Source organism: Dreissena polymorpha, chromosome 13, assembly GCF_020536995.1.
Source record: "Dreissena polymorpha isolate Duluth1 chromosome 13, UMN_Dpol_1.0, whole genome shotgun sequence".
In the NCBI taxonomy this organism is placed as follows: Eukaryota; Metazoa; Mollusca; class Bivalvia; order Myida; family Dreissenidae; genus Dreissena; species Dreissena polymorpha.
Window position 1 is genome coordinate 48446918 of NC_068367.1, and position 15806 is coordinate 48462723.

At 34.2% G+C, this 15806-nt stretch overlaps 1 pseudogene; it reads right to left on the reverse strand.

The window, feature by feature from the left end:
- On the reverse strand, positions 1 to 5386 carry LOC127854645 (uncharacterized; annotated as a pseudogene).
- Positions 5387 to 15806: the final 10420 nt, after the last annotated feature.

Below are 15806 nucleotides of genomic sequence, written 5' to 3' on the forward strand. Positions count from 1 at the left end.
AACATTTTTTGATTGTTAGATTGAATATCAATAAAAATGTGTAAACTAAGTCTTCTTTGCTCTTAACTACAGTCCCAATTCCAGATCATAAATGATCAATCCTCATTCAGCTCTTCATTTTCTACTGGCATCGGAAACCCCCGTTGAAGTCGAAGGGCTGTGCTCACTACTTGTTCAATGAAAGCTGAATGCTTACACCGAAGTTTTACAAATACACTGGCTTGCATATTTATACTGCTATCCACTTTTCTACCATGTTCCTTATGGAATTGCCTAACTTGTCTTCAGATTTTAGAAACAGTGCGCATATCATCAATTTCACTGCGTTTCTTATGCGCAGAGGTTTTGTCTACAAAACCGATTTGATTGTCAACATTACTTACAATGTTTTTATTACTGGTGCTGCAGCCGTTACTTTAATAATGGATTTTTTCAGTTTTGTTGGCGCCACCACGAATGAGATCCTTAATGTACTTCACTTGGTTTTCCTTGTCCATGTCGGCTGCTTTATTTTTCCCTGGTTTTCCTTTTCGGTTCACAAAAGCAGCAGTTCTTGCTTGAATGGCCAATTTTGGTGGCATTACAATTTCTGTTTTTAAAATATAGTCTATACATTCAACAAAGTATTTTGACATAATTGAATGACTAAAGAAGAAAAGCATTGACATTTTAAGGTTGTTGCTAAGTCGAAAGATGTCGCCCTCTCGTATAGAGTCTTTCAAGTTAAGCATCACAAAATAGTACTGCAGGAAATTAAGTATGTAATTTTGGAGCTGATCTTCCTTCACCAAAGACAACAATGTTCACATGTGAATGATTCTGAACCATTTTTAAAGGTATAGTGATCTTCGATAGTTGTCCCCGTAGTTGTACGCTGACTACAATGTTTCCGTTTTCGACAGGCAATTCAACACAGTGACCACCAATCACAACAGGAACTTTTTCATTGTTTCCAACCTATAAAAGAACAGGATATATATTCCCAACTCATTCTGTTTTTAAGAGTAATAAACATGTTATAATAAATCTTGAGAACATTTGACCAATTATATATTTGGCATTAATATACTATACAAGATTGTATTCCCTATGTTATTTGTTACAATATACATAATAACATTTATTAATTAAAATGTTTTAAATTCCCAATTTAAAGATATTCAAGTAGTATAAAATGTGAATTGTCATACAAAATCTAAATACAGATCACAGGGGCATAAAATGTCATTAAAATTCGATGCAATTTTAAACACAATATTTGTATTTGTCTTTAATTTTAAATAAATTTTTCAACATATATTTTAGTAAAAAAATCAAAGCAATCTTGTGACCTTACTTTATCAAAACGTTAAATTTAAAGATATTCAAGTAGTATAAAATGTGAATTGTCATACAAAATCTAAATACAGATCACAGGGGAATAAAATGTCATTGAAATTCGATGCAATTTTTAACACAATATTTGTATTTGTCTTTAATTTTAAATAAGTTTTTCAACATATATTTAAGTAAAAAAATCAAAGCAATCTTGTGACCGTACTGCATCAAAACGTTACGGACCACACAAAAGGTTCATTAGCCCATCCATTGTCTTGTTAAATTCCTGCAGCCTTTTAGGAAGGTGACTGCGACTGATATCCCCCTCTGGAATATTGCGAGTTGGAGAACTTTCAAAATCCTGCATACCAAAGTACTCAACAGCAGCTTCTTGTATGTACGCCTTTCCAACAAGAAGAACAAAGTCCTCATGTGCCTAACAAAACAAATTGTTTGAAACAAATATATATATATATATATATATATAAGGCACTACAATATCCTATCATTAAGTAATACATGAAGATTGCAGTTCTTATAGATTCTGCATGCATACTGTAATCATATTGACCTAAGTAGGGTACAAAATACAGCAAGATATAGCTAAAATCACTTAATCAATTGTCAGATTCTCTCTGTTTAAACCACTTAATGATTGAATTTCATTGAATTGATATTGTCCCAACAAGGTATTCACTGTTAGAAATTAAATTTAGGTTTTATTAAAAAGATATCTTAGGTATTATTTATATATTTATACCTTAAAACGACTTTTAACATTGCCGTTTACGTTTGTCCTTTGGATGTGTATCTTAATATTAGACAGGGCCCCAACACCTCTGCCATATGACTTCTTAAAAAACTTCATAATGGTTTTCTACAAATGTCAATTTGTTAAGTTATTACCAGTGTTTACACATGTTCAAATATAGAGGTGCTATATCATGTAAAAATGGTACTATTGCATTCAGTGCCCATAAACAGTATTAACATTGTTTATAAATGTTCAAATATAGAGGTGCCATATCATGTAAAAATGGTGCTTTTGCATCCAGTTTGCGCCCATAAGCAATAATTAACAGTGTTAATAAATGTTCAAATATAGAGGTGCAATTTCATGTAAAAAGGACTTTTGCACCTAGTTTGTGCCCATAAACAACAGACTATCTTTCAGAACTAAGTGAATATAATTATGAAAGTTTTTCATATGTTTAATGATTAATATATGTTTTACAATACGCATGAGGTGAGACTGTGATAAATAACTTGTGATAGCCTGAAATTTGACTGAACTGTCAACATCTCTTTTGGATATTTGTTCACGAAATGACCAGTGTGTATACTCACCTCAAGAAAATCCATCTGCATATGAAACATCTCAACCAAAATAGGACACAGGTTCTCAAACCGTTCTGCCCTTGTATGTGCACCTGCTCTCAAACTCTTTGCCCCATCAAGTCTAACTCGGGTCAATTGATCACCCCCAACTGGAACCATGAGACTGTTCAGGTCATCAGCTGCAATTTAATACCACAAAATGAGTGTTTTAATTGTAAATGTAACTAACTTTATTCAAAGAATTTTACATATGGCCCAGCCAAGCCATCACCTACAATGGGAATAACTCTAATAATAATGGTGATAAAATTATGCAGCTTGAACTACATATGTACCATGTTGCCATAAAAAAGTATTTCAAGTATGAGTTTAATATCTTTGATAGTGTTAAAGTTTTAGAAATTTAACGAAAAATCTAAGTTAAAAAGGGGCATAACTTTAAAAAAAATGTTGACAGAGTTATCCAGCTTGACCTAAACAAGTGCTATGTCCCCATAAGATAGTAGTCCAAGTCTGAATTGAATATCTTTGATAGTATTCAAACTATTTAACTTAATAAAAAATTTAACCCGAAATTTTAAGTTGACAAGAGCTGTGTTTGTGAAACACAATGCCCCTTACTGCGCCGCTTTAAAGCCATATATTTGACCTTTGACCTTGAAGGATGACCTTGACCATTCACCAATCAAAATGTGCAGCTCCATGAGATACACATGCATGCCAAATATCAAGTTGCTATTTTCAATATTGCAAAAGTTATTGCAAAAGTTTACCCAAGGTTAAAATTTTGGGACACACCCATACAATGACAGACAGACAGACAGACAGACAGACAGACAGACAGACAGACAGACAGACAGACAGACAGACAGACCAAAAACAATTAACCCCCGGATCATTCGATCCGGGGGCATAACTCTAAAAATAATGCTGACAGAGTTATTCACCTTGACCTACACAATTATCTTGTTGCCATAAAGAAGCATTCCAAGTTTGACTTAATTATCTTTGATATTGTTAAAGTTATTTGACTTTATACAAAACTTTTACCAACGGCGACGCTGACTCCGGTGCGATTAGTATAGCTCTCATTTTTCTTTGAAAAGTCGAGTAAAAATATACAGTTGAAATGTCATATGAGTGCTTTGAAAAATCAAGCTGGATACATGTATAATAAACTTGGAATCTATATATATATTATGGCTGAAAACTTTGTGCATGATAAATATTAATTAAAGTAATTATCTGACTAACTGTATTTAAAAATATTTCTTTTTTAAATGTACAACACTACCATATGTTATTACCAGTACCAATTTGATAGACTTACATCTACCAGCTTTTGAATACCATTCCTGAAGATATTTTTTCGTAACCATCCATAATTTGAACACAGTCCTCATATTTCATTTCGTTCTTCAACATAACAGGCAAACCAAATGATGTAGTTTTTCGAGACATGACATCCTGGAAAAAAAGGAAAAAAGGGTCATTTAATAATGTTGCAATGGAATGTACACATTCAAGGACACAACAATGTTCTTAGATTAGTGTTTACCTGTATGTCAATCTACAAAGAAAATGTTTTCAAACCTTTCCAATAACTAATAAAATTTACTTTTTTACAACTTAGTCATGTTTAAAAGCTGTTGGCATTGTAAACAGAGTAAAACATCAGATATATTTAAATATATGAAACCAAAAAACAAACCTGTGGAAGAATATAATTATTATAGTTAAGTTGTGAGAAAAAAAATGCTAACACATACATTTCAGATTGCCTTTAACTTCACTTGTATTGCAATGTACATTTATGTTTTAGCACCAAAATTTGTTTAATGCATTTTGGCCCAGAACCTGAAGAGGAAACTCTATGTGCTTTGGTACAGCTATTTCCATCCATTTGAAGTCAGGGTGTTCAATTAGTTGCCGGGCAATCAAGATTTTGATGTTGTGTTTAAACATGTCTACATCAGGTTTAAATTGTTCAATGTTTATGACAATATTTTGTTTCTCCTTCATGTAATTCACAAGATATTCATTTTCTTTGAAATCACTATCCGTTATTTTGTATGGGGTAAAATCACTAGCAAAGAAGTGGTAATCCTTGGACTTGTTCTCCATGCGAATGTCATTGGTTTGAACAAAAATGTCCACATTGTCTCCATTGAACTTTCCATCTTTGCCATCTGTATCGCCTTGATCACACTTTGCTCACATTGTTAAGAGCATTCAGCAATAATATTTGCTTTGCTTTGAGCATATGTTGTAATATGCATTTTGTTTAGTCTGCTCAGAAGCTGGAAAAGCGATGAACAATATTATAAACATATTAAACATGTTTATCAACAAGAGATGTGTTTGTCAGAAACACAATGCCTCCTACTGCGCCGCTTTGAAGCCATATATTTGACCTTTGACTATGAAGGATTACCTTGACCTTTCATCACTCAAAATGTGCAGCTCCATGTCACATGCCACTGTCACCAAGTAAAGCACTTAGCAGGTTGAACAAGAAAGGAATGTTCAATTCAAGTTCAGGATAAGACTCGTCAAAGATATTTTCTACTGATAAAATTTTCGGATCCTTTTGACTAAGCACACTTATGTTTTTTCCTACCATCTGGGAAATTGCTGCATAAAGTTCCAGAATAATCTTCTCTTTAGCATCATCAAGAACATCTGATCTTGATGTAGTCACCTTTTTTCCCTGACAAGTTTTAGCTATCATAGATATAAAACAAAAACGAAATTCAAAATAATTCAACACAAGCTTTAAAATTGAACATTATAGGTATAAGATTTATTCAATGTGCAAATATGATATTACCATATTTTAAATTCAATATGAAAGCCTGTGTGAATGCTGGTAATGTAGAAATCTTTAAAAGGAAATAACTTAGCAAGAAATGATTGCAATGAAACTACATGACAGTAATGTATGTGACTGTTTTATTAAACATCCATGAAAGTGGTTGCCGAGTACATTGTACTTGGACACGCAAAAATCTATAGCTTACGGTGATTGTGTTGGGCTTATTTGGTTCCTAGAAATTCAGCACTATACCCCTTCTCAAAGGTATATGTTTTTCTCCTATAATGACTTAAAAATTACCATCTCAATTTAAGCTTTATTAGGAAAAAACAAGAGATGTGTTTGTCAGAAACACAATGCCCCCTATTGCGCCGCTTTGAAATAAAATTTCAATACATCATTTGGCAGGTTTAGAAATCTTATCGCTTTTATAGCTTATTACTTCCGTTGGATTGAACTGTTTGACTTTTGACCTTGAAGGATGACCTTGACCTTAAAATTTGTTTCTGATTATATCCTTTAAAAAATATTACTTACTTTGTGAAAATGATCTGTACCTGCCAAATAATATAAAATAGAAATGATCTCCCTTAAAAGCTTGTTACTTCCCTTGGATTTTGTTTTTTGACCTTTGAACTTGAAGGATGACCTTGACCTTTCACCACTCAAAATGTGCATCTTCATGAGATACACATGCATGCCAAATATCAAGTTGCTATCTTCAATATTGCAAAAGTTAAGGCCAATATCAAAGTGTTCGGACGGACGGACAGACGGACAGACTGACTAGCAGACAGTTCAAGTGCTATATTCCACCCTACCGGGGGCATAAAACGTTAAGAGGCATTTTTGCCTGTCTGTATTCATCAAACTAAGTTTGAGCCTTATGTATTTTATCATTTCTAGCAAATTATATTGTATGTTGTATAACAAAGTAGAAATTAAACTTGTAAACGTTCCTATAAAAAATCCCACTTTGTATTGAAATTCCCCACCAGAGGTGAAAAAACACACTGTTGTGAACTCAACAAAAGGACACAATATGACAAAATTTGCATCTTGTCTTGGTAGGGTAAAAAAATTGTATGATATATTATATTGTATAAAGCAGAAATCTCTCAAGGGCAAAAAAAACTTGAACAAATTAAGAAAGTTAAAGGGAAATAAAAATGAGCTAGTAGAGTTATTGATCTTTGTAAACTGCTCTTCATCAACTATTCGCCAATGAAGAGAAGAGAAAATGGTCGCACCAGAAGAACTGACAAAAGAAAAACAAGAGCACCGCCTAGTGGGTGCAGACCGCTTATCTTTAGAATTTTCTTTTTTAAGGTGAAGGGACCAATCTCAATACTTTAATCAAAAAGGGGTGAGGGTTGGGGATAGAGAGGGGTGTAGTGTGGGGTAGGGTCTTTTATTTCATTATCTTTCAAAAAAGAAAAAAAGAGAAAAAAATAGTTTAACTTTCTTTTAGGGGGAGGGGGGAGGGATTCTTGGGATGGATGGTTGGACAGTCTTTCAAAAATAAAATAATACAAATAAATATTTGTTTTTTTAACATTTCAATTTTTTTTTTTTGGAGAGGGGTTAGAGGGAGTGATTGAGAGGGGGGCTTAGTGTGAGGTGTGGTCATTTATTAGATGATCTTTAAAAAATAAGAAATAAATGGAAAATAAATATATATTATTTTTTTTTTGGGGGGGGGGGAGAGCGGGGATTCTGAGGTGGAGCTTGGGGGATTGTTTGGGTGGAGTCCATTGTGGTATGTCAGGTAAGTGTTGTTTTGTTAAAGTATGAATCAAATCTGATCATAAATAAAATAGTCATTGCAATTTTAGCACAATTTAATTATTTGATCTTGAGAGTCAAGTTCATTCAAAGGTCAATGTCAAATTCAACTTGCCATGTACAGTACCCTCATGATAATAAGACAGTATTTCAAGTTTGAAAGCAATAGCCTTGATACTTCAGAAGTAAAGTTATAGTAAGCAAGTGCGCCATGTTTAAATGCAATAGCTTTGATATTTTATGAGAAAACAGGACCTAAACACAAAACTTAACCGGACGCAAACGCCGACGCTCAGATGATGACAAAAGCTCTTTAAAAAAAAATAAATGAGCTAACAAAACACAAAGAAAAAAAGAAATGTGTTTGTCAGAAACACAATGCCCCCAACTGTGCCGCTTTGAAGCCATATATTTGACCTTGGACCTTGAAGAATGACCTTGACCTTTCATCACTCAAAATGTGCAGCTCCATGAGATACACATGCATGACAAATATCAACTTGCTATCATCAATATTGCAAAAGTTATGGGCAATGTTAAAGTTTTCATATGGACGCACAGACTGACAGACAGACAGACTGACGGACAGTTCAGCTGCTATATGCAACCCTAACGGGGGCATAAAAAAGAAGCTAGAGATACAAGTATGGACCTTGGGGGGGGGGGGCAACACATGTATGGATAGGAATTTTCCAAGTACATGAGTATGGGTCATATTTCTCAAAAAGTTGTAAAAACCCTGGAACTGCACAAGTTGTTGATTAGGGAAATAATGTAAACTTTAACAGTAAAAGGTGCTGATACATGTAACAATTACTAATTACTAATCAACAATAGAAACAGTTGGAACTTTTAATTACATGCTTAAAATGAATAATAGCAATTCTGTTGAAAATTAACAAGCATGCACTTACCTCTTAAGAACTTCAAAGAATGTGTTGAGTGAAGAATCTCAAAAGTATCATGTTTATGAAACATAAGTTGCAATCACTATGTTTCACAAAAATGACACTCAAAAGAAATCAACAATTCTAACCTCTGTTCATCAATAAAGTATCCTATGATATCCAATGCAAGACATTTCTTTGGTTCCAGTTGCAAAGTTCTGGAAATAAATAGTATTTGAAACTCATTAGAAAATTCTAATAAAATGAACATTTTACATACTTGCTGTACATGTACCACACTGGGTGTGTATATCTTCAAGAACTTAATCATTTCTATACTACTGAAGCAGTGATGCCTGATTCCAGAAAATCAGTACAAAATATTCAAATCATTTTCTGCCCATAATGTTATTGATTGAAAGAAATTGTGTATCTTCACTCAACAAAAATATCCACTTTAACATTGAACTTGTGTACAATAAAATTCGTTAAAGGAAAAAATGATATTGCCTGATGTTAATGTGAATTCTTTGTCCCCTAAAATTGACCAAAAAATACCAAGCCCTTGCATATTTATCATAATTGTATTAAATCAATGTACATGTTTGGCGTAAATTTATAATTTACACAAAAAATGATATAGAGGAAACCTTTACTGATAATTTTTCTGGCATCAGTATCAGATAACAGGGATTAAACATAAAAAAAAAACAATGAACATAATTATACATATTTCAATAAAGGATTATGAACAAGGACCATGCAAATGGGAAACAATTTTGCAAGTGGGAAACAATTTGCATCAATTGTATACCTGAGTAACTATGATCAGCAAGTCCAAAAAGTATTTGTTTTTGGACCGTGTTTTTTTCCAACCTCAATTTCACTTTCAGATTTGTTAGGGACTTTAAAATAAAATTGGTATAATAATTAAAGTTTTACTTGTGAATGAAATAAAAAGCCATTATATCCAAATAAAATTATTCACAAACCTAACAGAGAAGTTACTTATAACTGTATATGTTAAATGTATGTATTTTAACATAATTTTCCTTAGGTCTCCCTTCTTCTTCTGGTTTGGAACCAGGAATTTTTTGCAACAATGAATCCATATGAAAAGGGTTTGTTCACAAAACAGAATTTTTTGTATGAGATCTATTTAAACAGTATATTACATTTTTAGACAAAATTAAACTTCATGCCAGGTCATATTCTCATTCCCTAGACAATGGGATGTAGGATATTCCATATGGTTCATGTGATGTGCCTTTTAAAAAAAGGAAAGTTTTCTTAAATTTTAAATGTCCAAAAAATGTCTTGTAAATATAAAATTAAACAAATACATTTACTTAAACCAAGAGTGCCATGATGGCCCTATATCACTCACCTGACATATATTTCTTTCTACAGACTGGAACTCTATTCCTTGCCATTTCATAGATTTTTTCACTAACAACATACATGTATTAGGACACATTTGCACCTGGGATGTGGGTGTGGGAAATTTTAATTTAAACATCAGGGATATAATTGAAGCAATCTTGGTAGAGATGTACTAGATGATGTCTCATGCTCTATGCTCTAAGTCTTGTGGTTTAAGAGTAGATTTTAAAGTTTTCACTATATACGTGTACATATAAGGAACACATATTTGCCCTCAGGGTGGTGCCAATTTTGACTCCAGGTGCATTATTTGTAAAACATTAATAGAAGTCAATCAGAAGATGTTTCATACCAAAAATATATGCTCACGGCTTATGACGTTGAAGAACATATTTAAAGTTATAGGGGAAACACACTTTACCTACCTAATTTTAATTTTTTAATACTACTCATCAGCCCCTCAATGACTGCTGTTCTTCGTTGTGGAGAAGGCTTCATTTTATCAAGGCTATTCATAAGTCCCTCTACCACAGTAGGTCTCTTTTGTGGTGTCTTTCCAATTTGTTTTTGATCGTGTGGTAATGCACTCAATCTCATAGCAGATACTGACTTCATCCTTTTAGACTTTGGTGTTACTGTGCTACTTTTGTCTGGGGTTTTAATTCGCTTTTGATTTCCAGTCACTTCATGTCTTCTTGTGACTGTTCTAAAAATAAAGTAATGTGAAATTGTCGTTAAATTTATGTTGTTTATATTTTATACCATATGGTGGAAGGCATATACCTGGTATATTATAGTTTGGTAAAGCAGGTGGTGTAATGTCAATATTTCATGATATTTCTTACTTTTACATTTTACTGATTTAATCATTTAAATGTATTTAAATGGGCCTTTTCACAGATTTTCGCATGTTTTGAAGTTTGCCACTATTAAAAATGATTTCTATTGATAAATGTTAACATTTGATATAAAATTTTCCAGTAAAAAATCAAGAATAAAATTAAAAAAGAAAAAAAGGTAACCCTCAGCAGGGCCCGAACCACTGACCCCGGAATCCTGGAGTAAAATGTTTCCCATTTAGACCACTCGACCATCCTTCCGGATACAATTGCAGGTGTATTTTATACTTCACATATTAAACCAATCATCGTAGTTTCACAAAATATAACGACAACAACAGAACTCTCCAAATTATTAATTTGTTTCGAATTGCAACGCTTAATAATTTTCGGGTGGGTAATCGTCAAAAGATGCATATAATGGCTATTTTAGAGCATGGTAAATGTTCAGTATTACTGTTCTCTCACAAATATCATAACCAAAACGAAAATGTGCGAATCTGAAACAACTTTTTTCAATTTTGTCAATTTACCCAAACGTGAAAAGGCCCCTTTAAGTAATGTTTTTCATTTGTATTCTATGGCTTGCCAAACTAATAGTTAATTGAATTTCAATTTTAAATGACAACACTTAAAAAAAGAAAGGCATGGTACTTTTTTCAACATATACACCATTTCTTACCAGGTATTATATGTTCATAACAGCAGTCAAGGCATGATATTTTATTTTATTGTCAACATATAGAACATGCCCCATCTGTTGTTATACGTTGTAGACAACAGCCAAGGCATGGTATTCCATTGTCAACATACAGAACATAATCCGCCTATTGTTATACGTTCACGACAACTGTAAAAGGAATGGTATTATATTGTCATTATATAGAACATGCTCCGATTGTTGTTATACACTCTAGACAACAGCCAAGGCATGGTATTCTATTGCCGACATATAGAGCATGCTCCGCCTGTTGTTATGCGTTCATGACAACAGCCAAGGCATGTGATTCTATTGTCAACATATAGAACATGCTCCGCCTATTATTATACGTTCATGACAACAGCCAAGGCATGGTATTCTATTGTCAACATATAGAACATTCTCCGATTGTTGTTATACACTCTAGACAAAAGCCAAGACAGGGTATTCTATTGCCAACATATAGAACATGCTCCGCCCTTTGTCACAGGTTCAAGTCAACAGCCAAGGCATAGTATTCTATTGCCAACATATAGAACATGCTCCGCCTATTATTAAACGTTCATGACAACAGCCAAGGCATGGTATTCTATTGTAAACATATAGAACATACTCCGATTGTTGTTATACACACGAGACAACAGCCAAGGCATGGTATTCTATTGCCGACATATAGACCATGCTCCGCCTGTTGTTATGCGTCCATGAAAACAGCCAAGGCATGGTATTTTTTGTCAACATATACAACATGTATCACCAGGTGTTATATGTTCATGACCGCAGTCAAGGCATGATATTTTATTGTCAACATACAGAACATGCTCCATCTGTTGTTATACGTTGAAGACAACAGCCAAGACAGGGTATTCCATTGTCAACATAAAGAACATGCTCCGCCTATTAATATATGTTCATGACAACAGCCAAGGCATGGTATTATATTGTCAACATAAAGAACATTCTCCGATTGTTGTAATAAACACTCAAGACAAAAGCCAAGGCATGGTATTCTATTGCCAACATTAACATGCTCCGCCTGTTGTCACACGTTCAAGACAACAGCCAAGGCATGGTATTCTATTGTAAACATATAGAATATGCTCCGTCTATTGTTAAACGTTCATGACAAAAGCCAAGACTTGGTATTTTATTGTAAACATATAGAACATGCTTTGATTGTTTTTATACACACTAGACAACAGCCAAGGCATGGTATTCTATTGCCGACATATAGAACATGCTCCGCCTGTTGTTATGCGTCCATGACAACAGCCAATGCATGGTATTTTTTGTCAACATATACAACATTTATTACCAGGTGTTATATGTTCATGACAGCAGTCAAGGCATGATATTTTATTGTCAACATACAGAACATGTTCCGCCTATTGTTATACGTTCACGACAACAGTAAAAGGAATGGTATTATATTGTCAACATGTAGAACATGCTCCGATTGTTGTTATACACTCTAGACAACAGCCAAGGCATGGTATTCTATTGCCGACATATAGAGCATGCTCCGCCTGTTGTTATGCGTTCATGACAACAACCAAGGCATGTGATTCTATTGTCAACATATAGACCATGCTGCGCCTATTGTTATACGTTCATGACAACAGCCAAGCCATGGTATTCTATTGTCAACATATAGAACATGCTCCGATTGTTGTTATACACACTAGACAACAGCCAATGCATTGTATTCCATTGCCGACATATAGAACACGCTCCGCCTGTTGTTATGCGTCCATGACAACAGCCAAGGCATGGTATTTTTTGTCAACATATACAACATGTATCACCAGGTGTTATATGTTCATGACCGCAGTCAAGGCATGAGGTTTTATTGTCAACATTCAGAATATGCTCCATCTGTTGTTATACGTTGAAGACAACAGCCAAGACAGGGTATTCCATTGTCAACATATAGAACATGCTACGCCAATTGTTATACGTTCATGACAACAGCAAAGACATGGTATTATATTGTCAACATATAGAACATGCTCCGCCTATTGTTATACGTTCATGACAACAGCCAAGGCATGGTATTCTATTGTCAACATATAGAACATTCTCCGATTGTTGTTATACACTCTAGACAAAAGCCAAGTCATGGTATTATATTGCCAACATATAGAACATGCTCCGCCTGTTGTCACAGGTTCAAGACAACAGCCAAGGCATGGTATTCTATTGTCAACATATAGAACATGCTCCATCTATTGTTAAACGTTCATGACAACAGCCAAGGTATGGTATTCTATTGTAAACTTATAGAACATGCTCCGATTGTTGTTATACACACTAGACAACAGCCAAGGCATGGTATTCTATTGCCGACATATAGAACATGCTCCGCCTGTTGTTATGCGTCCATGACAACAGCCAATGCATGGTATTTTTGTCAACATATACAACATTTATTACCAGGTGTTATATGTTCATGACAGCAGTCAGGGTATGATATTTTATTGTCAACATACAGAACATGCCCCATCTGTTGTTATACGTTGAAGACAACAGCCAAGGCATGGTATTCCATTGTCAACATACAGAACATAATCCGCCTATTGTTATACGTTCACGACAACAGTAAAAGGAATGGTATCATATTGTCATTATATAGAACATGCTCCGATTGTTGTTATACACTCTAGACAACAGCCAAGGCATGGTATTCTATTGCCGACATATAGAGCATGCTCCGCCTGTTGTTATGCGTTCATGACAACAGCCAAGGCATGTGATTCTATTGTTAACATATAGAACATGCTCCGCCTATTGTTATACGTTCATGACAACAGCGAAGGCATGGTATTCTATTGTCAACATATAGAACATTCTCCGATTGCTGTTATACACTCTAGACAAAAGCCAAGGCATGGTATTATATTGCCAACATATAGAATATGCTCCGCCCCTTGTCACAGGTTCAAGTCAACAGCCAAGGCATGGTATTCTATTGCCAACATATAGAACATGCTCCGCCTATTATTAAACGTTCATGACAACAGCCAAGGCATGGTATTCTATTGCCGACAAATAGACCATGCTCCGCCTGTTGTTATGCGTCCACGAAAACAGCCAAGGCATGATTTTTTTTGTCAACATATACAACATGTATCACCAGGTGTTATATGTTCATGACCGCAGTCAAGGCATGATATTTTATTGTCAACATACAGAACATGCTCCATCTGTTGTTATACGTTGAAGACAACCGCCAAGACAGGGTATTCCATTGTCAACATAAAGAACATGCTCCGCCAATAATATACGTTCATGACAACAGCCAAGGCATGGTATTATATTGTCAACATAAAGAACATGCTCCGATTGTTGTTATACCCTCTAGACAACAGCCAAGGCATGGTATTCTATTGCCGACATATAGAGCATGCTCCGCCTGTTGTTATGCGTTCGACTACAGCCAAAGCATGGTACTTTGTTGTCAACATATAGAACATGTTCCGCCTATTGTTATACGTTCATGACAACAGCCAAGACATGGTATTGTATTGTCAACATATAGAACATTCTCCGATTGTTGTTATACACTCTAGACAAAAGCCTAGGCATGGTATTCTATTGCCAACATATAGAACATGCTCCGCTTGTTGTTATACGTTAATGACAACAGCCAAGGCATGGTATTCTGTTGTCAACATATAGAACATGCTATGTAAATTTTATGATCCTTCAATCAAATACTTGAAATTATCAATATTGGGTTTACAGTGCATTAAGCTAGCGTGCTGAGCTATAATCATGATGTTACAAAGTTAGAGTACATGTGGGTTGGAAACCACGATTTATACTTTTTACCAACATTATTTTTAAAGGGCGTATGTTTACATCATTGGTTTAATGTTTGTTCTTCGTTGATTGAGGTCCATGGAATAGTTTACAAACGTAAATGGTTTTCATGCCCTAATATATGTCTTCCTACATACGACATTTTTATTATTCCCAGTATTTTGTATTTAGTACCTTCATATTTTCTTCCTCTCGACATTTTCATTTTTCCCAGTAGTATTTTTTAAAATAAAGGCTTAAATGAATTAAGATTTTTTTGCTATAAACATTTGCATTGTTTTTGTAACATGTATTTAAAAAAAATCAGATGCATTTTTTTCATTCCTTTCACAAAAAATATAAAGATAAAATTCTCTTCACCTTGTATAGTTGATGAAACTCGGCCAACCTCTTAATAGCGGCCTTTTATACTGTCCATTGAACTTTTATTCAACGATTTGAGATAAAAAATATAGTGGACTATTCAACAAATGGTGACCGAATATATTGCATATTATAAACGAGTAATCGGGTTATTCATAAAAGATAAACTAAATTACATGCATGCAAAATCAGTCATAAAACAGCTTTCGTGTGGACCGGTTAGAAATCATAATATATAGGATAATTATATATAATTCAGTATAAATCAGTATTTACAGTATAATCTTGGTTAGTTCCCCGTGTATACAAATAAAGTTCCTTTGTACAAAAAATATAATGATCAATACTAGTAAATAATGCTTCCATATGGTACGAGTTATGTTAAATGAATATAAATAGTTTTCGGACCCATACTCAATGAGTATAACCTACGGAAATGTAAACATGATGTTGTGTTATTTATAACTTGTTGGTTTCCCAGAATCTATTTAAAGTCTCTTGATGGCGCATGCGCATTACAATACCATGCCTCGCTCGCTGTCGTTGTCCGCTTCCCT